Source organism: Vollenhovia emeryi, unplaced genomic scaffold (genome assembly GCF_000949405.1).
Source record: "Vollenhovia emeryi isolate VEMERY1.0 unplaced genomic scaffold, V.emery_V1.0 DF939204.1, whole genome shotgun sequence".
NCBI lineage: Eukaryota > Metazoa > Arthropoda > Insecta > Hymenoptera > Formicidae > Vollenhovia > Vollenhovia emeryi.
In genome coordinates, this window is record NW_011967162.1 from 581,999 (window position 1) to 609,120 (window position 27,122).

General features: G+C 43.0%; 1 long non-coding RNA gene across 1 annotated transcript; it reads right to left on the reverse strand.

Annotated features, from left to right (window-relative positions):
• Window positions 1–4,814: 4,814 nt before the first annotated feature.
• On the reverse strand, window positions 4,815–5,638 carry LOC105561643. Its single transcript, XR_001008919.1, has 2 exons — window positions 5,407–5,638; window positions 4,815–5,228 (listed from the first exon to the last, which is right to left on the reverse strand). It is a non-coding gene; the product is annotated as an uncharacterized LOC105561643 (long non-coding RNA).
• Window positions 5,639–27,122: the final 21,484 nt, after the last annotated feature.

Here is a 27,122-nt window from a genome sequence, read left to right on the forward strand (position 1 = left end):
TTAATTATTAAAAATCGTTGTCTTAGACTGGCCTACCGCCCAATTCGAGCGCGTGGCGAGATGTGCGCATAGCAATATCGATCGCCGGGCGGTCACATCTTGCCACGCGCTCGAATTGGGCGGTAGGCCGGCCTAAGACAACGATTTTTAATAATTAATTACTCGTTAACTATTACGAAAATTGCAAAATGGTACAGGACTTTTTCGTTCATCTCGATCCGTTTTACCTTCTCAAAAATTTTGTCGGATATGGAAAGACTCACCCTGTATAATAAAGGAAAACATACGTTCCTTCACCTCGATCTGAAACAATCACTACTTCTAACCGGAATTAAGACACGAAATAATAACAAACGATAATTAAATAATACTTGGATTTTTATATTTATGTCTTTTTATCACAAAATATTCGTATATCGCCTTATGTCGTACTTGCTGCGCTGGCCGGTGGTCATACAAACAATCGGTATCATTTTCGCACGCACAGCGTCAGTAAAAGTGATCGTTTAGTTGCATTATCTGCGCCTAATGAGGAAACCTGCTCTTCGGGTTAAAAGGCCCGTGACCAGGAAAAGTCGGGAAAGGTTTCCAACCACCTGGAGGCGGTTTCTGGACCGGCGGTTGGTACGCAAAGACTGCCATCACCGTCAAGAGCAGAGTGAAGACGAACAAGTGAAATTTCATATTGCGCTCTATATATTTCTGAAAGCCAAATTTATATACAATATACATATGTATAGAAACATAAATTTACGTATTGAGTCAGGTACAAAATAAGCACGTAAGCGTTGGCGGTTTAATATATTTGAAACTGCTTTCAAGACATTTTAGCGAAACATATTGAAAGCATGAGAATATAGAATTTTACAACGTCAACTGAAAATTGCTTTATAACGAGCAAAGGAAATTATATCATTGAAAGCAAGAGAGAAAATTATAATTCGTATTCTCTTTTTCTCTATGATATTTCTTTCTTCCACATAAAATAAGTAAGAACACGTAGACGTACCTTGCTTGTGTCTTCTTATATTTCCTCGCGGATATATTCGCGAATGTGATCAACTGCTGTCTTCTCACGCTTGCAAATAGAAATGTGATTGTAACTTTCCAAACGTCGTTATATACACTCGAGTAGCACATATGTATATATGATTCCTCATTATGCGCGCGCTTTATTTCGTTGACGGGAAGTACCGAATCTTATCTCGCTCGTAACTGCAGTCAGCAACGTTCTTTTCATACTTACCAAGCAAAAGTATGTGTGTGTGTGCACGGGGAAAACACGTTTCTCCGTACTTCATGACGTTTTCCCGACGTATGAGGGAATTCAAAGAAACTGGAATTACCGAAATATGCGCGTGTGTGAGATGCGGGGACTCCCGTTAAACATTTAAACTTGTTATTTTCTATCCTGCTTCTCCCAGTCATTGTACGTTTTTGCCGAGGGTAAATAATGCCAGGCAAAGAGCAATAAGCAGATATACGATGCGTCCGCCTCTCGTAAATTTTCCGCGCGTATTACCATTTATATTATCAATTCCGCATTACCTTGCGTTTCATTTATTACGTAATTCGAGCTCATTTTTTACCATAAATATACAGAAAAATCGCGGTGGAAATGAAAAATCGAAGAGAGATTAAATTTTCGGCGTGCGAAATTTATATACGCTTCGTCTCGCGTATAACGAATGTGTGTACACGGTATCAGCGCGAAATTTCGCAAGGGAGCCCCGTTCTTTATTTGATTCTTTTAGCGATCGGCAGACCGAACCGTCTCTGAGAATCTGCAGCGCCTTACCGCTTCTCCCATAACCACCCACGTTCCCGCAACCCCCCCCCCCCTTTCCACCTGCACGATTGAACGTGAGCCCAACATCAGAATAAAACTACGACGAATTCTACCTCCATCACGTTAACGTTCCTCCTCCGTCTTCTATCGTAGAGACCATTTATTTCGATCGTAACCAATGTCGTTTCGCAGTTCACTTCAAAGTGGAACGGGCTGCCTCTATCGCCATGGTAAAACGCGACGTCATTGACGTTACAAGATGATTCATACTAAACCAGTGGCCTATTTCTTTGCCTGGGAACATTTGCTATTAAAGCAGAGTGCTGTGACATATTATATTAGACAAGAACACAGCGTTAAGTTCGTGTCCATTTGCATCAATGTTCGAAATCCTATCGAGCAATTTGAGGGATTGGATAGATGTAGCGCAATCGATGTTATTGTCGTGAAATTTTAACTTGACACTCTTAATAACGTGCCAGATCATGACGGATTATTTCCCACGTTTTTACTTGCCCATTTAAAAGCTGTTAATTATTGAATACTGCTATTTTAACATAGGGTCTTACGGGAACTTTGGAAAAAACAAATACAATATATCATTCGGAAACTATCAAAAAGTACTAAAAATTCGATATTTTGTATCATGTACTTCAAACGGGTAAAAATGTTTCTGCAAAGTTTTAAAACGATTTGCTCGTTTTGCAATTATTGTTGAAAAAACCGATATGATTATCGCGTTATTGACGGAAAGTGACAGCGTCGCATATCGATTTAACTTTGTAAGCTTACATTTTCATCGAAATCAAATCCATTCACAATGCTTTAAACTATGAATGTTTTACGATTATGCATCCGCTAGAATTTGTTCACTTTTAATTTTCTGATTTTTAGATTAACTTTGGGACGACATAATCCGTCCAGTACATCTTTAAGCTACTAAACATACCGCAGAAACATTTTGTAAAGATGTTTTCGCATGTTTTACACCGTGAGAGTAACATACTTGTAAGAAGGAGAGAGATAGCAGAAATGGTTTTTACAAAAATGACTAATGATACAATCAATTTACAAAAAGACACTGAAAATCTCAACGCTATTTATGACCGCATAATTGACCTAACTTAATTCCGGACAGCACTACTTATTTATTCTTTTGACTTTTTCCTTGCGACTTTTACTTGTTTTTAATTGTACCCTCGGCCTAATATTTTAGTCAGTCATGCTCCGTCATCTCTCAAGGTATGTTCTCGTGTAGCAAACTCCGACACAAAATTGTTATACCATGTAAGTCCATGTATTATTAATTTCAACCGAAATTTCTGCATCTCTCTCTCTCTCTCTCTCTCTTTGCAAAAGTATATTCTCTACAAAAATATCTTTACTGCAAAAGTATCTTCTTTACAAAAATAGTGTCTCCACAAAAATCTTCTGTACAAAAATATCGTCTCTATAAAAATATCTTCTCTACAAAACTATCTTCTCTACAAAAGTAATGATATCAACAAATTGCGCCAAATATAACAACGGATATTTATACAAACTAGTTGCTTTAGTATTAGTTTTTTATTTAAAAAATGTTATATTTCTTAAAAATCAAACTAAAGATTTTATTGGAAAAAATAATGGAGTTAATAATAAAATGGCACCAACTAAACTGAATATTTTTACAAACTAAGTACTTTATTATTTTTTATTTTATATGTATAACGCGTATCTTTCTTCTACCGTAACCATCCTGTAAATACATCTCATTCGGCCAATAACGTATCGACAGCACCGATGAAAAGAATAGCAACTGTTTAGAAATTTAGAAACTCTGTATCTATTCAGGCGAATTAAGGCCTGTGTCCATGATGCTAGTACTTGGTCCAAGTTCTAGTTTTGAGAAATGCGTAGCCAATCAACTTGCAGCTTTTGTGGAACTGCTATATTGATTGGCTACATATTTCGCGGCTACATAAAACAATTCTAATTTTTGTAACTGTGAACTTAATATCTCGGACTTGTTTACTTTATTTACGTAATAATTTGTAAATCTTTAATTTGTATTGTCAGATCGCTTAAAAAGGGCCAAGACCCATGGTCGAAACGTAGCGATGTTTAAACATAAAAATTGCCAGATACGGTCAACATTTGATATTATTTTGTAAAAAGTCAAACGTTTAGAAAATAATTTCCGTTGAGAGTGGTAGACTCCACACTGACCTCTCGCAATCATGAAAAAAACTCTCTACGGCTAATCGTTTTGTTTCGAGGTAAAAAAGTGAGAATGTTTTATTTATAATGATAGGCGATACGTCGGAGCGGCTAATGCTAATGTGTGAAATAAAATGCAAAATCGAAGTAAGCGCAGAAATGGAGCACGGAAATCTGTACGAGATACGGTCTTCTGAAAGGCGCTGAGATATCATTGAGAAATCTTTCTCTCTCTCTCGCTAGTCCTCCGGAGCTTACAAAAATCACCTCCGGTAGTAAATATTCATGTCGCACAAGGCGTTGCTTTGACTCCGTGTGACGAGGCATTTACCCAGTTTTAAAAGTGAGTCGCTTTATCTTCGAGCGTATTTTTATGACAGATTCTAGGCGTACGGATTTACGAGCAGATATAGAACTTACTACTAGACGTCTCTCTGATCTCACAAACGTTAAGAGGATATCCATAAATCACCGTATCTTGTGTTTTTTGTTTTTTTTTTAAATTAAAATGATCCATCGGTTGCTCTAAAGTTAATAGTCATTGATTTACGATTCGCGATAACACGCCCGATTGCCCGCTTGAATAAACACACACGCACGTGTGTATGAATTTATTATCTATGCACCGTTGAAAGAAATACGCTACTCATTATAGCACAATTTATATCGACTGTTGAACAAATCCTGCATTATAACGGATATCATTCCGACACTTTTACCCGCGATGTTATCTCATGATATGTTGCGACATTAAACACAACGTCTCTCGCTCTAAATAGTACGCGACGAAAGGTGTTTAGGGTAGTAGAGAATGAGAAGTGGTGAATTTATTTGAAACGAGTTTACTTGAAACTCATTAAATTGTTATAAAACACTAGAATTGCGTAGCCTACAATACTACCGCTTAATACCATTATACAATACTACCGCGTATTACTATAATATTACTACATAATACGCATAATATAAAGTTTCTTGTTAACGTTAATTGCTTTACACGTTGAGATATTCACGTCGCGTGCGAGGAAGATTATCGTGGAGCTTGCAAGTGTTTTAAGAGGACGGATGCGACCGGTGCAACAAGGCCTGTTTGCGCAGGTTGAACTGCGTATTTCTTCTTGTGTTTTTCTGCTTGTGCTGCCGCAGTCTGTTTAGCGGTATCGTGAACGCCGCCGCCGCCATTATTGACACTAGCAATAGAGTGATGACGTATAAACCCAATCTCATATTGGATATAGTTCTGAAAAGAATATTTCTCTCGTAAAGCAACGCGTCTAATTTATTCGCAAATCGCGAGTATCAGTTCTTACTCTTCTTCAACTGCGCGTGCGTATCGCAAAATACCGTTCTACTACTCTAGATAATCGTGACGAATTTTCGACACGACGGTCAATAGATTATTGATTTCATTGACTTACAGATCTCCGCAATATAATCAAATAACGCTGCGCCACTCTCTCTCGTCCGGCAAATCTTGCGAAACGTCGAGTTTAATCAACGAACTTTGAGATAATGTTATTTCAGGTCGGGGATTGATGTTTCATGGGCGGACAAAGCTTGACTGGACCAACACTTGACAGCTTCCCAAGCCTATACCATTTAATCTCGCGGTTGTCCCCTGCCCTAGTACCGCGCCGCGTAACAAACGCATATTTATTTCGCATAAATGCCCCCCTCATCTCTAACAGCCATTTTATTCTCCAACGAGCGAATATGCTCGTCCAATTTGATCAATTCGGCTCCTGCGTCACGCAATAAGAATAGATTACATTTACCCCGATGCGAATTATATCCGGCGATTTATTCATGAAAGGATGAAGAAGCGGGCGACGTGAGTGCGGGAATTGACCGCGTGCGTATTATTTATTATCTCGCCGCGTAATAGGATAATATCTAACTTTTTTTCCCGGATAAAATCACGTCGGTACGTAACGTCACATGAATTTCTAAATCACGGCGGAAATCGCGAACGTCCATAATATTATCTGTCAATATTTGACGTCGTAGCGCCGAATAGTTGCGGTAGGCTGATACAACAGTCGAATTGACGGTATAACGCGCGCATCCATACGTTCTGCGGATTTGTTATCGCGAATCGAACAAATACGAGTGCAGTTTGAACATGACAACGTCACATCGCGTTTCTAGCACACACATATATATGTACACATATATATAGTATATAAATATATACAGTATGTGTATGTATGAATTATTTATTATTATTTATTTTGTGATAAGGTTTGTATGACTCGACTGAAATATTATATATCGTAAACGCGTGAATTATTTGAATTAGAGAATTATTTGAACGACAGATATTTTATATCTTCTTCCAATGTTCTGTACCGTTGCACAGAATTGCTATTCGCTAGTTGTGAAGACTTTATTGGAATAATTTTAATTGTTTTTGCAGCATCTTGGTAATTGTACCAAGTTTACATTGAAATAACGTTAATAACGTTAATCGAGCTGTCATCAATTGTTTTTAAGTTGGTATTGCGTTGTTATTTTATATTTATTAAAATCTACGTTTTCTATAAATAGGAGGACGCGTGGAAAAACTTGCAAGAAGCACGGAATAAAATAGCAGTGGAAATAGCAATAAAATTGGTCCAATAAAGTAATAATCAAAGCGAAGACTGGCACATGTTGATGAATATTATTCAAGTAAGAATTAATAAAGATGCTTTTCATTAAATTTACTCTAATTAAATAAACTTCAAATCGAATACTACCACATCGTGGAGCCCGTAAGCTTGTCACGTAATATAGTTTTATCAAGAAATATTACTTCTTTCCAGAATGTAATCTTCTATTTTTTTTAACTCTTTAAGCCGCTCGAATTATAAGCGATCTTGTGTATACACGTTTACGATGTATCTCAGTTGACACACTAACCTTATCGTAAAATAAATAATAAAGGCGCACCGGGTTCGGCCAATAAAATCGTAAGGCGACGATATTTGTAGACCTCTTCCGCAGGTGCCCGCGCGATCCGACGATCCTGAGTTTCCTCGACAGGCGCGCGCGTTCGTATCTATCCACGGAAAAACGTGACGAGTATCATCGACTTTGGAAAACACTTTCGTCCAGGCGCACTGCAGTTTCCCAGCGACAGCTTTTGCGAGAGCGGTAGCGACCCTACGTTACGTCAAGAACGCGCATTCAACGCGGAAACGTCTACCCCGGCCGATAGGAATCGACGGGCGAGAAAGAGGGTGTGAGAGGGAGAGAGAGAGAGAGAGAGAGAGAGAGAGAGAGAGAGAGTTAGAGAAAGCGGAAATGCAGAAGGGGGATCGAATACAGCCATGAGAAAGACAGGGGGGAGGGTGAAACGACGACGTTCGCTATACGTGGCCTGGAACTGGCAGGCGAAGGGGGTGAGCGGCTCCCTCGGGAGCTTGCTCGGCTCCCGCGCGTTACGGCGCGCCGTCTCCACGGCGCGATCTATCGCCCCATTGACCGCCACTCCATTATCAGGATAGTAATGCCGTAACCCCGTATCCGTAACCCTGCCCTACTCGTGTCGCTCTACGCCTTTACCTTACCCGGGAATCCACCGCCGGCCCGCCCTTTTGTTGGTTTATCGGAACAACCCCTTCGTTACAACTGTCCGGGAGCGCGAGAGAGATCGCGAGAATAATCGCAGCCGATAATTTCCCACGCAGCGTCTATATAGGTGTACGGTGCTCCGCGTTAGAAGTAAATCCCTCTCGAGCCTGTCTTATATCTTGAATTGGATTAGATTCCGCTTTCTTTGCGGAGGATCCGTCCGCGGCAATTGCCGGAGCCTCTCCTTGAATCAAAAACACTAAATACGTTCGCTGCTTCCGCTGCTCGAATTGTAAAGGCAAATATACCGTGCCGTACTTCATGAATTTTTGATCGAAATACGTGGGTAGTCATGCGCGCATCGTGCACAGTCGCGATAAATATTTAGCAAATTTGCTGCCAACGGCACGATATTGGGTTTTTTTTATTTCGCCTTTCGTTCGCGGCCGCGGCCGTTTGGTCTTCGTTGCGGCGAATGATTATAATAACGCGGAAAGTACTACACGGATAATGGAATTGATAAAACCGCCAATGATAAAAAGGATAAGATAAGCTGCCGCGTTTTCATAGAAATACATTTTTGTCTGGCTTTTACATCGTCATTAAAATTTGTTTTAATTTCATAAGCTCAAATATTACATTTTAATACAGTCCGCTTTATTGCATATTAATCTTGCACTCCTTATTTGCGTTCCCGGGGAGACTGTTTATATTACTGCGTATTGTGGCGTTGAAAAACAAATGATGTACAATATCCGTGTCATAAAGAAAAGAATGCGGCACTCTTTCGCGCTCGTGAAAACTGGTGGTAGCGGGTCACAAGTTGCTCGCAAGCGCGCCTTGCAGCTTTTGGTTGCGAGGATGCCCGAATTAATTACAGGCCACTTCTGACCTAACGGCAAACTAGAATCCGTTGCAGGTATAATTAAATTATATATAACTGCCTCTACAGTTGCAAAGTTAAGAGGAACATTTTCTACAAACTCGGAAGAAAATTACGATATGAAAAGTCATTTTTATAACGAATCTAAGGGAAATACACAAAGTCGGGTGAAATAGAATTTCGGACGTTTGCTTTGCATTTGAATAGAAATTGTGTCGAGCGGGAATATATAATCCTATGCACTCTGTATTATTTCACAATTTATCAAGACATTTTTTAAATGAGGAGCACAAATTACAAAGAAGTGCGTCACTGTATCAGTTTGATGTTACTCAAGTCTCTTTACTTATTATCTGCTTTCTTCTGCACCTCGACGGCATGTGCTCCACATTTGTCCTACACGATTACCGCGGTTCTTCCCGACTTGCTAAAAAAGCGCTGTCTTTCGTCCGAGAATAACGCCGTTTTCCGCGAGCGCCGTAAAGGGAATCACTTTCGATCGGTCGTACCAGTATCGAAACGATCCTCTCGCCTCATACAATTTTGCGATACGCCCGTCCCAGATCGCCGGAGCGCGCGCGAACCCGCGTCGGAATATGTCCTCACGGCGTTCCTCACGAACAGTGCCCATCCGCATCCCGATCACGTAGCTCAGGAAATCTCAACAGATAGACGCAAGCCGGAGCATGGACTCGTCCCGAGCAGCTCGAATGGGAATACACCTTCGTTCCCGGCGCTAGAAGACGCCCCGACAGCTCGACTCTATCGCGAATGAGGGACCGCGTCAGCGACTTTCGGGATAAGATGCGCGCGCCGTGCGAGGTATTTCGATTTTCGCGTTTAGGCCACGTCGCGAGATAACAGCTCGCTTGGATTTACATTTCGACAAATAACTCCGTATGTTTTCTCACAAACGTTCCCTCTGCCCCGCCGAGTCGTTCTGCCTCTAAAACGGTTTTAATCGTCGGTGATCCGACGACCAGAGGGAAAATGCATCGCTTTGACGCTGGCATGAAATGTTACCAATATTATGAGCGGAACAAGAAGTCATGACGAAGTTAAAATGACATCATTAATGTCCATCAAAAGTCATATTTTGATCATAACCGATAATTGACCGAATTATGATTTTGAAATTTAGAGATCGCCCGTTTGCCACGGTTCGTGAGAGACTTAATTTTGGATTCTTTCCTATGTTCAATAATTGTATGTCAAGATTTAAATACGATAATAATGAATGGTAGTAATAAACGTAAAGTATTCTTTTTAACGAAAATAATGTGCCGCAGATAAATTTAATATCGCCGGCAGTTAAAACCAATGGTATGTAATTTTTAACGACCCACATTGGCCAATGTTTTTAGTTTTAAAAACACACGATTTGGACTCTTCTCCAGTAATCTGAAATCGTACATAACTCATCACTAAACCTTCTTAACAAAAAAAATTAATAACGAAATTAAACCATTATTTTGTTTACCTGTTCACGAAATTGTTAAAGATCTCACATCAATTGTTTGGCCAATATCGCTACGACCGTAAGCTATGTATGTACAAGCAAGAGAGTGATTACAATATACTTTATTATGAGTTAATAAATATTAAGAATAAATAAATTAGTAATAAATATTGCACGCTTCGGTTGAAGAAGGCAAAGTCAATTGAAGTTGCATCGTTGATTGTTACATACGAGTAAAAGTGTCTAGAGATGTGTGTGATGCAAAAATAATGCGATAAGAATTTATAATATTAAGAATATGATTTGTACGATAAAGTGCAATAGTCAATATTTTAAGATTTGTATTCTCGAGCTTTGAAACTTGTGAGCATAAAAATCAAGGTATTAATTCTTCAAAAATCAAGTATTTTCACAACTAAAATATATCTTCAAGATTTTACTTATTTCGCATGCACGAGTGATTTGCGTTCTCTCAGCGAAAATGATCGAAAGGTCAAAATGTAGATATAAAATTTGTATATTTCAATACAAATGTTACATGAAGTTACTTTGACTTTTAAGTGACTTTTTGTTCTACTTGTTGCGCATTGACACCGGCAGTGGTTGTTAGATTGCTTGATCAAATCTCAGGGAGATTTGTCGATTATTTCTGATTGTCTCTTACGACTTGCTTCGAAGAAATTTTTAATCGACGTATGACTCGCACGTTCTGGAAATCTCAGATCCGATAAATAACGTGGGTTGTTCTTAAATCGCTTGGAAATTGTCGATATTAGCCTGTGCCCTTAACGGACTAAATATATGGCTGGCTAATGCTCGTCTCATGAATATATCGAATGCGTTTTTCATCTTAGCCGAACAAGACTCGAATTGAACCGTGTACAGGAGCAATACTTCTCCGTGATGCGCGCAATTGCGGAATTGCTTCCGTGCATACGACTTTTATTAGATGCATTGTGAAAGCTTTATTTTAGCGAATCGTGCAGAACGTCTGCTTGCATGTCCAGGTTTATGATCACAATTGATTCCCGCTCCGTTTTCCTCCTCCTCCCATGCGACCGGAATACGTCGGTAAGACATTACTCAAAGCAAAACGTGAGCGAGATACAGCTGCGGCAACCGTCGGCGATTTATAGCGGGACAAATACAGATGGGGAACTTTTCGAGGCGTAAGACGTCGGGAAAATGCTTTCGGCTTTCGACAGGCTCTCTTTACCGGCCCGTCCCACCTCGCGTCCGTCGCGCATGTAAAGTAATAATGGGAAATCGAGCGAGAATACGTCCGTTCAATTTCTCACGCAGCCGCTGATACTGTCGTATCGCGGATCAGAACAAGCTGGCATAAAAATGCTTGCGACGAGAGAGGAAGAAAGGTGTATATGCTTGCTCGAATGCGATTTCAATGTAACACCCGTGTGGCGACGTTTTATGACAGCCTAGAGAGGGAAAAAGGGGGTAGTTAATTCCGTAACATTAAGAATTATCTCATATTCTGTTGCCAGATGAAGACAGATATGGGCAATCTATCCTGCCAACGTGAGAGAGAAATTTGCGAAGCCATGAAAGAAGAATGAAAACGGATAGTTAATGTTATCAACAAAATGCAACATAAAGAAAAAATTTAACGTAACAACGTAACAATTCACACAAAGTAACAACATTGAGGAAGTTTAGTGACATTTTTGCTGAAAATTCTGCTAAAGATCGTACAATTAAATAAATACAACTGACCGAATGTTCTTCTCTAAAACTGCACTCGTTCAATCGGATAAAAAGGCATTCAGGTCAGTCGTGTACTCCAATTTTGCTAGAAATTTGTAGGATGTACAAAATTCTAAAAAAAAGTTTTCGCTACGTTTTATTGCATCTCGTCGCGACGGGGTCTCAGAATAGCGTGTATTATACTTTATAGACCGCAGAGCACACGTATGGCTACTCGTACCGAATATACAGCGAGTGACATGGAAAGTCTTCTCTGTATCCTCGTATTTCTGATTTGTTACTTCATAGCTCCTGTCTGTTTGAATCGTTGAGGACATTTGACAGAGCTTTCAGTCGACTAGGGGAAAATGCAGCGTCACAGTTTCCGCGAGGATGTCGGCCACAAAATATTTCTCTGAAAATAAGCTGCGAAAATCTCTAGTCTATTGCATTCGTCATTTCCTGAAGGCAGTCTCGCAGAAAGTAGCTGCGCCGCGATCGCGGTAAGTTCGTCAGAAATTAAAGGGATACAAACGCTCGAGTGCACAATGTATTCAAGCAGTTTCGGCCATTTATAATTCGTTTATTCGACACAATTTACAACAAATGCGCCGCGACTATTTTACCACCGGCGATTTTAATTACTAACCTTAATCAAAGCTTAATCGCCTGGAATTATTTCGAAATAGCAACACATAAAATTCATTCAATGTTTTTAAACGATGTTTAATCAACCACGAGGTCTCCGAACCGGATGCACATCGGAAAGGCCCGCGTCATTAACATTTAGGCTTTAATTAACCGCGTTTCTCTCGTTACCGGCGTAATTTGATCCATTCAGTATTATGATTCTTTGATTTGTGTCCCAGCACGTTTACAAATAATTTCTCGTTTCATATATTATACTTATTATATGAGATCTATTGTAACGTGGCGTAATTATAACGCGTAATTCCGCATTCAACTCGTTGTGCAAAGGGATCTTCTTTCCCGCAAAGCTCGACTCTGTCGAAATTCGATAGAGAGTAAGCGCGGCATTAACAGCCGCGGACACGCGATTAAATCTTACGCGACAGTAATCTCGCTTGTGGAATGGGAGCGGATCGCCCTACCCATCCGTCTCTAGAAAATTGTGCGACAAATTGAAATGCGCACTGCACACCCGACCCCCGCACACGTCCGATCCCCTTTTTTCGCCCTTACATAATGGTGTATCCGTAGTAATTACTGGAATGGACCGTAACTCTCTAACGGGCGGGTGAAATAAATGAAATAGCAACGTTTATTCGACAATCCGGCGAGAAGCTTCCTCTATACTTCGTCGCGGAAATGCAATTGATAATAATTGAGAATGGCGCGCGGTTTCATCCGCACTGATCGTTAACGGTAGCTCTCTCGCACTTTTAATTTTTCTTGTTGATGAGAAATAACGATGCGCTATTCCCGCAACCCCGTGGCTTCATATCATCCATCGATCGTTAAAACAACTCCCAAAATCTCCGCTGCATTTCTATTCGACGATCACGCTCGCACGTATGCTCTCTTGTAAATTACGCTTTTTTAAATCTACCTATATTGGAATATCTGCAAATAGATCGATACAAGTACTATATCGAACAATTCCTACGTGATCTACGTCGTTTTATAATATTAAACATTGTTGCCGCATGCGTAACTAATAAAATACCTCGCTTTTCTATTCCTTGTAGACAAGTATCTCTATTTTGCTTCATGATATTCTGAGAGGCGGTTGATCTGCAAAGTACTAAATATATCTCGGAATTATCGCACTCTCAGGTAAATGTTTCCAATTTTAGAGAAACGGAGTTACATATCTGCTGCGTTCGTGCCCTTTCAAAGGCAATGAAACCACTTGCGGACAACTTATCGGTGATATGGCGCGATAAAATGCTCAATACTTCGCCGATAGCGCACAATATCTCGTTTGGAAAGCCGTTCACGCAACAAACTAATACACATCGTCCCTCAGAAAATGATGATCCGTCTGCGACGCCACTTAGAAAGCCAACAACATAAGTTTTTTTTGTAATTGCGATTACGATTCTCTTACTATAGTTTATTTTTGTTAAATTGCAAATAAAAAATATGGAATAAAACAAAATCGATAAGTGTCATTTAACGATTAGTGATTTTTATGGCTTCAATTGTCGCGTATCGCAACAACTTAAAGTGCAATTCATTTATATCTTATTATTAACAATTTCATTTTAATGTATAAATTAATTTACTTTTCAATTATGTTGTAGCATCTTATTAAATTAAATATTATCCTCAGTTGATATAACAAGTTTACTATCGAACCGATAGCCGGTTATTCGTTTGAAATTTCAACGTTAACCTCGTTTCATACCTACCGCTGATAACAACATCGCATGAAGAGCTCAAGCGTTGGTAAAGAACGAATATGTAGCCACCTTAGTTCGGTATTTGCTATATTTCATACAACAAATGAGTTGTGTTTTGAGAAAAAATGAGTAACGATCTTAAAATTTATTTTCTACATACAATCTTCACGATATTTATGTAAAGATATTCCTGAATTGTTAACAGAGTCCCGTTTTGCCAGCAGGTGGTAGATGTATGTACATTGAATTCGCATTGCACTTTCTTTCAAATAAGCATTTACCGACAAACGGATACACAGTATAAAAGTTTATTATTTTATTGTGCAACAAATTTTACATTTATTTTATCTGTGTAATATTTTCAGGTACACAGGGCACTCTCGCTCGTTAATAAATGCGAGTGAGAGTTTTCTCTATTTGTATTGTTCGATATAATTTCAAAACAATAAGGCTTTGATACTCAACGTGCAATGGGTAAATATTACGCGATAAATATTGAATTATTTATTACTGAACTATGTAGAGTTATATTATGGGATTATAATAGTAAACATTATATAATATATTTAGTAGAACTTATACAATATATACGTGTTAGTTTACTTTCTAGCATGATATTAAAATTTACATACACAATCCAATTAAAATATATCGCGCCTACGTAATATTACCAAGAATTTAGTATGTCGATATGAGTGGCTATAAATTATCGTCAGAAAGACATTCGACGTCGTTTAATATACTTATTAACATAACGTTAAATATTAATGCCACCAGCTTCCTGGATCCTTACATATTTATAAGGCTCCAATTATCTCGCACATGAGGTTAATTTATGATATTACCGGCTATCAATAAAAATAATTGCTTTATTAACATGACTAATGACGAGTTTACACTCATAATATATTCATTGCTGACGCGATGGCTGCCCTCTCGCTGCGGGGCTCCCCCATTTTAATGGGCCTGATATGTTGCGAACCGTAGATAATACACCCTCGTTACCCCTCGGGGATTATCTTGAGAAAAATCTCACGAAGAATATTCCCGGCTGACAAATGTCTTTAAGCCCCTTACGTAATTATAAACCGTTTCGTCCGTGTTTCATGCTGATTTGTAGAGGCATCAATTGTCAGTAACTACATCAATTAATGATAATGATATCGAACACGAACCAAGAATATCAAGTCGTGTAATAGATTCATCTAATCACCTACAACGGCGTGAAATAACGTATCATTATCACTGAGCGAAGCTTCTTAAGTGTTACACTTATTATCTTCCTTCGGGAAAACATTGACTCCCCGCATGTTCCATTCGCAGTTAATTTCCAATCTTAAATCACGCTCGGGAATTAAACCGGCTTCGGCGAAAAGCGTGGACTTTTTTATTCGAGCTATCCGCAAGCCACTAAAAATTCAAAAACTCAACTTTTAATTGCTCGTAATCTGTAATCGGGGCTTGTCCATAATCGGAGAAGCGACGAACAGTCCGGCGTATACGCGTTCACGCAGGTAGAGATACGCAATTCGTGCTCTCGCACTGAATTTAATGATAGCGCGCCGAGGTGAGGCTCTCGCTTGTTCTCCGGCGCGCGGTCGCACTTACGCGCCGTGCATCACATAAATTACGGAGGACATCCGTGCCATTTACAAAGCCAAGCCTTGATGAGTCAAATCGCCTGATTACCATATGTTTACCGAGCGCGGAGTTCCATAGTACCGCGTATACGCGCGATCGGCGCGGTATAATGTGGGATAAATTATACGCCCGTAAATCATTCCGGTCGAGCAGCGAAGGGGAAAAGAAAACTCGCGCCGGCGAGTTTTTAAGTCGCCCGGAATCGTATTCCCTCCCCCCCCTTTCCCCCCGAGATCTGCGACATCGTCGCGGATAATCGGCGCGGCCGATCGGAGCGACCGGAGAGGCGATGCGACTTTTACGCGAGCGTCGACGCGTCGATCGAACCCCGCCGTTTACAGCCGCCTCCTTTTATCGCCGCTTCGCAGGAACTTTGTTTATCGCACGTCCCCCGACTTATCGCGCGGATTCCCATTATCATACCAACGCGGCGCGAATTAATAATGCCGTGTGGCACGAAAGGATGCGGAAGGCCACCGCGCGCGGGTCTTTTCGCCAATCTCCTTGTAAATTTTTTTTCCCATCCTGGAGTACGGCTAATTAAGGCGGCACGCTCATAATAATAACGGCGACAGCGACAGCTACTACCTAACAAATTAAATTTTTTACGCGTCACGTTGTCTTGACCAGTTAGTCAGCTTGAATAATATACGGCAGTCATTAAGAATGCCTGGCGGTGTATACGGTTGCATAAATAAATATGTGTCAAGGGGAAAAAGGAACGCCGTAAAGGCCGTGTCTATTTCGCGAAAATTTTATTACCCTCGGACAAGTGGCGGCTGAACGGCGGCCGCCGGCAGAAACACGTGTAAAACCGAACGGAAACATATTTATTACGCTTCGGCGTGTGAAGGAAGGTACTGATCGTTATTACGCGGAAAACATCCTAATGAAAGAGAATTACGACCCCGCAACGAAATATATTGACTGCCCGGCGGAACCGTTTAATTAATACCGGGTATTAATAACAATAACGTTTGCCGCAACGGGGAACTATTGGGTGAATTTAATTTTTTTACGCCGCGCTACGTCGCCGTGTGCCCACCTGGGTAATTTATAAAATCCGCGCGGGGGGGGGGGCAGGGGGCTCCTCTCTCTCCGAGTTGAAACGGCGCCGCCTCGAGCCCCCCCGAGGGCTTCGGGCTTTATAATTAGGCAACGAAACGAATTGCGCCTGACGTCCATATCGACTACCTAACTCAAACCTGACTAACGAGCTTTCCACTCGTTTCTATACACGCGCGCGCGTGAGCGCGCGCGCGCACACCCGTCGGCCACTAATAAATCTTCCGACCATATCTTCGTCATTATCGGCAAACGCTTTACGTGAATGGAACCACGTGATCCCTCCTAGCGCGCGTTCGTTAGCGTCAGTTCTGTGATTTATTTCGCGACGGCTCGCTGAAATCGTACGAAACGAAACGATAATACGCACCGGCGCGCTGTTCGCCGGTCGGAATTATTGAAACGTTTCTGTCGGTACCTAATTAAAATAATAATTTATACCGCCGCGTTATTCGGATTGTCTCGCGAAATGAGCCGATTAGTTTGTCACGCCGCGTTATCGGCGGTACGCGCCGCGCCGCTCATTTATATATAAGAATACCACGCGCGTTTATCCGTCGCGCGAGGTATTCCCACGACTCGCGACGGTCCCCGCGCCGAAAATGGACGGCCGCCGCAACTTCTGGCAATAAACCGGCAACTTACCGGACACTAAGTATCCGAGACATAATCGTTAAACCGGCACACCCGGTAATCCGCGCGACTCGCCGAGAGCCGACGGCGGTAAACGCGGCAAACGCGGTTGAAAATAAATTCTCGATATAACGTTTCATCGATAAATTAATTGACCAGGCCTCCAACGGTGGCCGGTCTCTAGCGAACCGTGCAAGAGTTGGCACGGGGGACCAGGGGAGAGAGCGAGAGAGAGAAAGAGAGAGGGGGGAGGGGGCGAAAAGGGAAATGGAAAGGAGCAGGGGGCAAACTGCAGAATTATTATTTGCGAAAGGCGCCCGCCGTACCGCCGGCAAAACGCTGCAAAGCGGGGAGAGTTGTTACTGACAGCAAACATGGCCGCCAACCTCGCGGGCCCTCGGGCCAGCTTAATAACTTCTCTCTTACCGAGGCAATGCAGCACCTTTTTGCGATTCGCCGGAGCATTATTAATCGCTTGATGTGGATTTCAAACTTATTACCGCGGCTGACGTGATGGACGTGGCCTGGGGGGGCAACGTCCCCCCTCCCGCCGAAAGCACCAACGGGTCCACCCCTGGCTCCCCCTCGCTCCGCAGCGTCGTATCCATTTGATGTTGGAGCCAGGTGCTCTCCGTCTCTCTGGCCGGTTGACTTGCTCGCGGTTAATTTCGCTCACCGACTCCGAAATGCGCAGTCAATTGACAAAGATCGCGTTATTACACCGCGTACACCCGGTCGAACGCACCGAGCAATTAATACCGGCTTATCATTCGCCCGTTCCCTTTTGCCGAGCTATTGCTTCGCGGTGAATTATCAAAGTATAATCGTGGACGCGTTGTTATCCGTTACTTCTATCATTTACTTTCTGCACAGTCACACGTTACCGTGCCATTTGAAACGCGAATTGTAACTTTCACAGAAATGGCACGCAATAATAGATAATTAAAAAAATAACCAACTACAAAGAATGTTTCACTCGAATAGAATATATCGTAGATTCATATCGTTTATTTTATACTTTTATTAAATAACACACAAAGTATGTTATAGGACATGATATAATGCAATAAAATCTTCGTTTTATCGTTAATTTTTCTCTCTATTCGAAAACAAATTACACGAATATTTGCTGTAAAATAAACAATCAAGATACAACCCTATTGTTCAGAAGTTAGTTTATCGACAACTAGGCACAAGTTTCCCGTACGGTAGTACAGATGGCAGCAGACGTACATTCGAGAAACTTTAATCCAGAATCCCGTAGGAGCGACTGATCCGCCCAGTTATTTGGACTTGGCGAACTCAGAGACTCAAGTTTAACACATTACGGATATTTACATACATCCATACCACACGTTTTTGCAAACAAACATTTTACATATCTTTAAGAAAAAGTAAAAGATATGGAGCTTTTCTCTGGGATTTCTTCTTCCACAATTAATTAGTCGATTGTCAGGATTTATTAAATTACGATCCGACGGTCCGCGATTCGTACTGTACACGAGTGTTTGTTCGGACGACCGATACACGGTATATACAGGGTGTCATGTAATACCCGCCTCACCTCTTATTTACGAATAGAGCGGACTAGGCTCAGTCGAAAAATGTACTATTTTGCAATTTTTACAATAGTTAACGAGTTATTAATTATTATAAATTGCTGTCTTAGCCCGGCCATCGCCCAATTCAAGTGCGCTGCAAGATGCGGCCGTGCCGCAATCGGCGTTGCTAGGAGCGGCGAGTTGTTTATTATACGTAGCCCTTGCCGTGTGTCGTAAACAATTCCTCGCGTGCCTAGCAACACCGATTGCGGGACGGCCGCATCTCACCGCGAGCTTAAATTGGGCGGTAGGCCGACTAAGACAGCGATTTTTAATAATTAATAACTCGTTAACTATTGCGAAAATTGCAAAGTGGTTAAGGACTTTTCGACTCGGTATAATCTGCTCTATCCGTAAGGAAAAGGTGAGTATATCCGCTGTTTTGTCGCCGTTATATTTCGACTTGTCGGTCTATACGAAAATTCTAGAAGGTCGTTACGATAACATTACAGCGCTTCTAAACAGGGCAAATAAGTAAAGCAATGAGTCAGGCAAATAATAGATAAATATATATAACTGTCAGCCGGTTTCGTAAACTTCATTTTGACTACAACTAAACTTCATTTTTATTTGTCTCTTAAAGAAAACTTTGTCACGTTAGAATCTCTAATTTTGTTAGAAAATCTAATTTTTCTCCCTTCCTGGAGATCAACAATTGTTAAGTACGAAGAGAAAAAAAAATTAATGGAAGAAGAGAACTTTAATTAAAATTTATTAGTCTCGTTCGAGAATTTACACTAATCAATATGCCATGAAATCCCCTCAATCTACCAGTTGCAAAAGTACACGCGGTTTACAAAAATCACCAGAGCCTTTGTCTTCCCTCCTTTGTCTCCTGAGAAGACACGCGATAACGCTTATCAAACTGAAAAACAGATTAATAATACGAAACCGAGCGACCGTCTCCTCCCCGTCTTCCTCCAGGCGAGTCGAAAAGACGAATCAGTAGGCTAAATAGAGCTGCCAGGATAAGGCAGGAGTCAGACAGCTAAACCCCGGGACGCCCGGGAAGGGGCATGGCGCGGGGGCAAGAAGGACCCGTAGTCAGGAGGCAAGTGGGGAACCGGGACCGGGGGAGGGTGGGCGGCTCCCAGGAGACGCGTTCGTAGCAAACGCCCACGAACGGTGACAGTCGGCGAAGATTTACGACGCTATAAAATATCATTTGTATTTGATGTCAGAGCGAGGGCTTGATTAATGCACTGCCGGGCGCACAATGAATAACTGACGTGTTGTTATAGTAACATCAATCTGAAAGAAGCACGGGGTGAGAGCCCCGGGTACCCCGTTGATAAATTGTGTAGATTGGAGTCGCCGTTGCTGAGATACGATCAGCGAGCCTTCTACGATTCAATCATTAATGCCGTTTCTCTCCCCCTCCCCCGCCCTTCCCGCGCGACCGGAATCATCCATAACTCCCGGCATGTTTGCCGTTCGCGAACTATCGGAACATCGATAATTTTTCGTTTTTGTTGAAAGCGAACTAAAGCGAACGAATAATTTGATTTATCGACCGACATACGTTTTCAAACGGCTGGACGTAATGCAAAATCGGGGATCGGTTTTTCTGCGCGCCAACAGTCATTTCCACGTCCGGCAACGGTTCTCCAAATCTCAAGAGCCATCCGTCGAAATATTCTCAAAATGTCCCCACGTCGTTTTACTTGAGCGAAAAAATAACTCGGAGGGAAAAGTTGGATTTTGAATTAATTATTCGGCGTTGAACAAGCAAGAGAGGGAACGCAATTGTCAATCATCTGTTTCGTAAGCGGAAGTTTTAATTATCAGAAAAATCTCCTCGCGCGTCGATCTTTTCTTCTCGGGTCGGGCTTTCACGGCACGTCCGACGTATCCCGGGTCGACGGTGCGGGAACAAACGCAACCCCCCGTTCTTCGGAAATGTTATCGGTCACGTGAACAGCGCGAAAGTGTCGCGAAGTTTATGGCGAGGAACTGCGCTCGGTCGGTCTCTTATAACGCGGTCATTAATCACTTACCAACAATGATTTTATTCGCGGCGAGCGGTCCGAGCGTAACGTACCGTGACGCACCTCGAACAGCGGGGACGATACATCACCGCGATGCGTAATATCGTCCTCGGCTCTCTTGCGTCGAGGGGGGAACCGAACGGAACGAGAACGGGAACGGGGGAGAGCGCCGTCGTTCAGTTTCTACGTCGTCGTGCTATTTTCGAGCTGTCAAAATATCGTGCCGGGGCCACGCGAAGTCGAGGACGCGAGGCGGCACGTCGAAGGAAATGATTGATTTCGTTTTCCCGACTCCCCCCGAGACGGCGTTAACGAAACAAATATACTCTTACGACGCGAACGTCGAAAGAGTGATACAAGACGCTACGCGATCGTTGCACTGACGTTTATGGACCTGAACAGAAAGTTGTCGTAACCGTGTAGGATTCCGTCGTAGGACGTAAGTCGGTGTCGGAAGTCAACGCACAAAGAATTGTTGTAGACGTATGTCGCATCCGTCGCATCGCGAGGCGACATACGACGTATTGTATAACAGACCTAAATTCCGACACCGACTTACGTCTTACGACGGAATCGTAATGGTTACGACAATCTTGCTGCTCGGATCCTATTTCGGGAATTTATTCGTAACACGAATGTAGACATTTGTCGTATGCATCACATCGCGAGATGTCGTACGACAATTCCATGTCAGCGGAACGAGCGCGCAGCGTCCCTTTCTAGGATGTAAGTCGAATTGGAAGTCTACGCACAAAGAACTGTCGTAGACGTATGTCGCATCCATCGCACCGCCAGACGACGTACGACAATTCCACGTCAGCGGAATGATTGCACAGCGTCCCTTTCTAGGATGTAAGTCGATATTGGAAGTCTACGTACAAAGAACTGTCGTAGACGTATGTCGCATCCGTTGCACCGCCAGACGATATACGACAATTCCACGTCAGCGGAACGATTGCACAGCGTCCCTTTCTAGGATGTAAGTCTGTATCGGAAGTCTACGCACAAAGAATTGTCGCACCGCGAGGTGACATACGATAAATCTTTGTGCGTTAAATTCCGACACCGACTTACGTCTTACGACGGAATCGTAATGGCTATGACAGTTTTTCTGCTCGGACCCTATTTCGGGAATTTACTTGTAACACGCGCTGTATAATATGAAGAAACGCAGATTGATATCGGGGAGGAAGATTTACGGAATGACTTGCGGGCGCGCGTATCGATCGATTCGTCCGCGGGATTCCCCGCGTTCGAAAATGACGTAGACGGGGCAAATCTGCGTAGCATCGTACGTGGGCAACCCCCGCGAAGAGAGCAGGGGGTTACTTTATTGTATATGGGCTGATTATGCTCGTAAATATTTCACCGGGGGATGATTCGAACGGCGGGACTCGAGAACGGCTCACGGTTGAGGGACGAGCAGACACCGCAATAGGGACAGCAATGGAAAACGGTGACGCGAGAGGAGGCAGGAAGAAGAGGGGGGAACCGGGGGGACAGGGATTTACGCGTGCGAACCTGAACGCCCTTTATACGTCGTCGACGCTATAATATATGACACCTATAGATCACAATTACGTGTAATGGCGCTCACTCTTGTATTCATGGCGATATTATTTCTGGTTGCCTTCCACGGCCGTCGTCGGCTCAGGCCCCTCTCCCCCCCGCCGACCCTTCCTCGCCAGCCCTCGTTCGCCGCTCGTTCCTGGGAGACTTTGGTAGTCCGTATGCTAAGCAGGCGGTAATTCTAGTTTGATTTACTCCGCCGGTCAACCCTCCCTCCACGAACCTCGCGCGTCGTACGCGCGACTTTCAACCCCGTCGGGAAAGTGATTACGCCCGGATCGGGCGATAAGTCCTTTATGGTTTTTGGGCCGTGGCACATTGTCGAGCATTGGCGTAGTACGGATTCTCCTGGCTATCCATGTCTCGTCGATTTCCTTTTCCCCCTCGGGGGAGATAAATGTCTTGGAAAAATTCTGTCTAACGGTTGTTTTGTAAAGGATCGAGCCACCTTGTATTATATTTATTTAAGAAAGAATTCAAATCTCTTTTGGATAGAAATGATTGAAAGTCGCTCTCGGGTATCTGTCACCTGTGAAGAAAACGTTGGTAAGTGGCTGCAAATTATCTTAAACTCGCCGCCATAAGGAGAGGTGACATAAATTGAGCATTTTGAACGCATAATGTAGGCAACGTAAAATTATACATCGATTTACGTATCGTGACTTATAATGAGGCACATTAATATACCCAGAGGTGTATTTCTGTCCCGGCGGAGAGAGAAAGAGAGCGCGCGCGAATGTCGATATTCTACCCGAAGAGACTTGGAGAACTCTGTGCGACGTGACGCTTTAAATTAAGGAAACGAGAAGCGTCAGGATTTATACGACTGTCATCTTGCAGCGGCTGTTCCTAGATATATCTTGTACATCAAGCGGGCTCGTTAAGTAATTAGTTCGAGCAGTGTCAGCGGAATCATGGGATATAATCAAAAGTTAGAAACGCGAGCGATTAATTATTACCTTACGCCGGCTCCCCGAGTCGGAAATGTCAGTTCCTGGCCGCCTCTGGATTCGCCAGAGGCATCTACCTACACTAACCACGGGCGCGTTGTCATAACGAGGCGTCATTACTGACTATCCATTACGCGCGACGGATGTTCACTGAGCGTTATGACACTCAATGAATATTCACGCCCCGTTATATAGCCATTTTATAAACGGCCGCTGCGCCGCGACGGATGACGCAAGAGAGACCGTATTTAAACGATGGCTCGCTCGCGCCTCGCGTCGCGAGAAATGGGCCCGATTCGCTACGTGCGGGCCCACAGGTAATATATCGGCATTTCAACGTGATAGTCGCCCCTCTTCGCCACTTATACAGTGATGAACAGAATGGTTGAACACTTTTTTAAATAAATTTAGGAACGCGCATTTTAATTCAGGTACGCATTCCAAAACATTTTTCCTGGGGACAATTTTACTCGAGAAATAGATCGGAAACGCTCAAAATGGTTTCGGAATGTCTATCGAATAAAGTATTCTTTAGAGAAGAAGATTTTGGAACGTAGCCCTGAATCTATAAATGCGCGTTCCTAAACTTATTATAAAAAAAGTGTTGTATTCTATCCATCACTGTACACGCGTGAAACATTGTACGGTCGTAAACGGAGTAGTCGCAATGCTTTTTTCATAAATAAATTTTGAAATGCGTATTTACGAAATGCGTATTCTAAACGAGAACTACTACCTTTGAACTAATACTGCACTATGCTGCACCTACGGAAGTTTGATGATATCGTAACTATCCATTGTGCATAAGCGAAAGGAGTAGGTTTCATTCTAAATGAATTTAAACGCACGATTCTAAAAAGTGTTGCAACTATTCCGTTTATGATTGTACGTGCAACGTCTGAGCGCGGTCTGATTCGAGTTTTGTGTTTTTGTGGCTCACACGCCGCTAATCGTTTCTACGTGATGATTAAAATTAGCTGACTCGTTAGTAAATACTAAATAAGTCGCGACTGTTTAGACTGACTGACTAGATCGCCTGGATCATTCGGCTACTTTCGTCACTTCGAGGCAGAAGAAAGCACGGTCTTTCTCTGTCTCTGTCTCTCTCTTTGTGCAGCAAAATGATCCAGTCCCGCGGCTCGCTACCGGCTACTCATTGCCGAGCCCCGACACATGTGCACGCGCGAATAATAACGCACACTTATGCGGCGCGGTGAGTTAACTATTGTCCCGAACCCGAGGAGAGTAATGTCCCATTGTGAAACGGTTACAATGACGTATCGCCTGTCATCAGCGAAACGACGGCAATTTTATTCCCTCCCAGTCGCGTTTAATGACCGTGTCGAAAGAAGCGTGGTGGTGGGGGGGGGGGGAGGGAGAGATGAAAATATTAACGTTTCGAGCCGATGCATTTTACGAGACAACGTTGTGATATGTCCGATATAAGCGGCCTCGCTCCGCGAAATTAACTCGTGCCACTTAAGTCATCGCGTTACACGGACGCTCGCGACGTCAGTCGCAGCCGAACAGGTATTCGCAATTCCCTTTAATTGTCACGGACCGTTTAAACGCCCCCCTCCCCCTCCTCCTCCTCCTCCCCTCTCCGTTCCGCCCCTCGGCGGTGCGACAAACACGCGGGCGTTCGACGTTATTATACGCGGTACCCGTGTTTTATACGTTCCCGGCGCGGTACGTGCGGGCGCACCGACGAATCACTCACGTTTCCTGTAAATTGCGGATTCATGGTTTATCGGCGTACGGCCGAAACGTTTTACTGCCCGGCGATGCGCGATAACGCCGCGCTGACAGCGGAATGTCCCCGGCCAAAATGAATCCAACGAGTACACGGCGAGAGACGCATATGCGGGAAACGTATTCTCTCTCTCGTGTTTTGTTTTTCGCGGGCGTGACTGGAATATCGGATTTGTCCAGTGACGTAGACGGCGACGGGGGCATCGGGCGACGGAGGGATTCCGCGTGCGAGTGGCACCGCGAGTCTCCCTCCCCTTCCCCCGAAATCGCGGAAGACGATATTCCCCGCAATCGTCCTCTCTCCGTGTATTTCTCTGAAATTCGAAATATTTTAAGGGGATATTTTAAGGGGAATGATTCTGTACCTTTTGCACTTTTTTCTATTTGGAACTGTTAACTCATGAAAACATTTGCGTAATACACAAATTGTAAGACGTACAGATCGAAAGGTCCCACTATTCGGACCAAATCAGAGAACAGCGTTGTATCATTGAAACTAGGATTAGAAGCCTAAAAAGAAAACTGTTCGCTTAAATAAGTCATATTGTAGGTTAGGTAACCCATAACTTGATTGAGTGAATAAATTTCTTGTCCGAGTTAGTCCGAATAGTCGGACACTGTCGGTCTGTACACAGAAGCCACATAATTTGTATATTCCACAAACCTTTTATTGAATTGACAGTTCTAGGAGTAAAGGTGCAAAAAGTGCAGAATCACTCCAGCATCCCCTTAACGGGACCGCGAGTCGTAGACTTTTTTTACGTTCTGAGTAACGTTGGAAAGAAGCACGAATCAAAATTTACGATCAATCTTGTACGTAGATATTTCTACCACCTCACACGCGGCAATAGATAATAGCACAATATTATTTACCCACCTTGCGCAAGTTGCAGAAAGTTATATCCAAGTTGAAAGGTGACGACTCTGATGTATCGCAATCCACGTCGGCACTGAACAGGACATATATTATGATTTCGCTTTTAAGCGAATTTACTTCATTCCGTTTGATTCGCGCGTAATGCTCGTTAATTTAATTTTCAATTAAGCGTACGCTGGTTTCATTAAGGGCGTAACGTGACTCATTAAATGTGATTGCGTGGCATTTATCCACACGGTATTGACAAATATGCGTTATATCCGCCAAGTGCCCGGGAAAACACTGCCCGCCGCGATTTGACGAAGGAAATGAAATCCTTCCCTCGTATAAAATTCCTCCCTCGTAAAATTGAGATTCCCCCCCCCCCCCACTCTCGTAAATTCGAGACAGACAGAAACTTTTATTCGGTGTATTATTTTGCGATCCGTCAGGAGAATGTTTGCCGGCGAAACGAAGATTGACGGAACAAATCATCGGCAAATGCTTATTATTCAAAATGGATATTTCGCACCGGAAAACCCATCAAGGCACCGAGTGTTGCGCGAGTACGTATATATATATATATATATATATATATATATATATATATATATATCTAAGTGCGCGAATCTCCTCGTTGGAAGATAAATGAGCCAATCTGTTAAACCCGGTCTCGAGATACGCACGCTCTCGCGTGGCAATTATATACGTTTCCTGAGGTCCAAATTTATTATGTACTAAAACGCCGTTATTGTTGCAAGAAGGCGGCCGTTGAGTAGAAAAAGCTGCCGTTATTAATTCGCATTAGTTTAATAGGCACCGGGTGGAGGCCGCGGGACCGAGGGCACGGGGAAGGTGCGCGGTGCGCGCGGGAGAGGGGAGGGGCGAGGGGGCGGAAGGGGAGGGGGAATAAGGTCACGCCAGAAAGTGAGTAATGAAGGCGGTTTATCTCCGAGGAGTAACTAGCGGTGTTCGTGTAATGGGGGCATTCATCAACGCGATCTCACATCGCCTTTCCGTTCGCGTTTCAGAGTCTCATGACGATTTGCGCTACGTACGGACGGTGAGAAACGGAGCTGAAACGATTTCTTTCTGCACGCGCCTCCGGAAAACCC